The sequence below is a fragment of the Branchiostoma floridae genome, chromosome 14, assembly GCF_000003815.2.
Source record: "Branchiostoma floridae strain S238N-H82 chromosome 14, Bfl_VNyyK, whole genome shotgun sequence".
Taxonomy (NCBI): Eukaryota; Metazoa; Chordata; class Leptocardii; order Amphioxiformes; family Branchiostomatidae; genus Branchiostoma; species Branchiostoma floridae.
Window position 1 is genome coordinate 20,452,118 of NC_049992.1, and position 1,697 is coordinate 20,453,814.

Here is a 1,697-nt window from a genome sequence, read left to right on the forward strand (position 1 = left end):
CTGTAGAGTGGATTCATTCCTCAATCTATCCCCAGCCAGTAATCGTTGCTGCACTGATGCTCAAAATTTTTCATACTGCTGGCAGGTAGCATTGATGCCCAGGTGGAAGGAGAGGGATGGGCTCCACCTTCCATGCCCTAGGCAGTAGATAACAACCCATTGCTTGTATAATGTGAATGAATTTAGACATGTCCTTGTGGTATGGTGACCATTGTAATGGCCGAGTGGGTAGAGTATTTGGAGCTACAGAAATGGAGATGGGCACCACCTTATGCACCATGTGGGAAACTCTAAACTATTTTAAAACTTGTCAGTCTAACAGTCAAATAAGTCTCAGTATAATGTTTATGTGCAACTGGTTAGTTTGAACCTATCTACAATTCACTAGCTAAGCTAAGAGCTAAGAATCCTGTTAAGAAGATTTTGTGGAAATTGTTTAGTTGTTTGTGTTTGTTTAGTTATTTATTTATTGTGTTTCAGCTGCATCCGTAGCCGGATTCTGGAGGGGGATTTCTCCGACACCATGAGGACACTACAGGTGAGAGGACAGGTGTAACAAACAAACAAACAAACAAACACAGGTGTGCAGGTGCAGAAATTAACCCTTAAGCTGCCATGCTGGATAGTCCAGTATACAGGTACATGCCCTGTCTCATCTGGTTATAACCAGGATTGGGTAGTCCTAGCAAGAAAAAAGCATTTTGCATGTAGTACTAGTGTGGAAACCTGGAAGTTAGGGTTGTCAGTGTTGTTTGTGGGTTTCAGTCTAATTAATCTAATCTAATTACTTCTATTCATATGTCAATCATCATATATTGATTACCATGTATTGATTACTTTTCAATTATTATGTATTGATCGGATCATCCTTCTCCACAGAACTACCCAGATGGAGACATCCACGTTGTACTGTCTGTTTGTTTACACAATGTTTGTTTACCTCCAGAACTACCCAGATGGAGACATCCACGTCGTGTTGAGGAAAGCTGTGGAGATCTGTCCGTCTTGAGACATGCTGCATCTTAGACACACGTCTTAGACACGTCCCCTGCAGACACGCCCCTTTCTTAGCCCATCTTGATATCTACCTTTTCTAAGACATGTTCCTGGGGCCTTCAGTCTAGAGACATGGCCTCTTATACCAGAAAGTTTCTGCCATCTTTATCACTGTAAGATCTTCTACATCTAAGACTCCTTCCCATGCCGTTAAGGCTCCTTACCGTGTCTCCTCCAGCCCACCAGGAAGGGCCCAGATTATCAACCTGGTTTATGTCTGTTCACCTTTTAAGTTTTATCATCTTCAAACATTTTTATCATTCTTTTATCTAAACAGCAGAAGCTGTGGGATTTTGGAAGTTTTTTAGGTCCAAATAAAGTGGATAGATTTAATGATACAATATCAGCCTTCAGCATCTGACTATATTTCCTGAAACTGCATACCAAGGTACAGACCTTCCCCTCATTTTAATGTCAGATAGCAGTTGCTCTTGCAGCTGGATATAAATTTGGAAAGTCTTAGGTAACTAAGCTTCCACTATCTTTTGCCAGTGACACTGAGTAGATTTGTTGAGAGCCAGTTTTATGTCAAGAAGGTCTTTTGCTCTAGCTATTCCAGTTCCGTGTTCCTTTTTTCATCCTATGAGTATAAGCAACAAATTGGCTTTTTTTAAACAATCTCAGGCCTGGTTAGTGCCGAA

At 41.0% G+C, this 1,697-nt stretch overlaps 1 long non-coding RNA gene across 3 annotated transcripts in view; it reads left to right on the forward strand.

Moving 5' to 3' along the window:
* Window positions 1–1,399, forward strand: part of LOC118430612 — a 3,217-nt gene extending 1,818 nt beyond the window's left edge. For 2 of the 3 annotated variants that reach the window (XR_004832878.1, XR_004832876.1), the window contains exons 2-3: window positions 481–538; window positions 947–1,399. This is a non-coding gene — a long non-coding RNA (uncharacterized LOC118430612). Of the gene's footprint in view, window positions 1–480; window positions 539–879; window positions 913–946 lie in introns of those variants that run through there. The other variant, XR_004832877.1, reaches the window with a different exon arrangement.
* The last annotated feature ends 298 nt before the right edge of the window (window positions 1,400–1,697 follow it).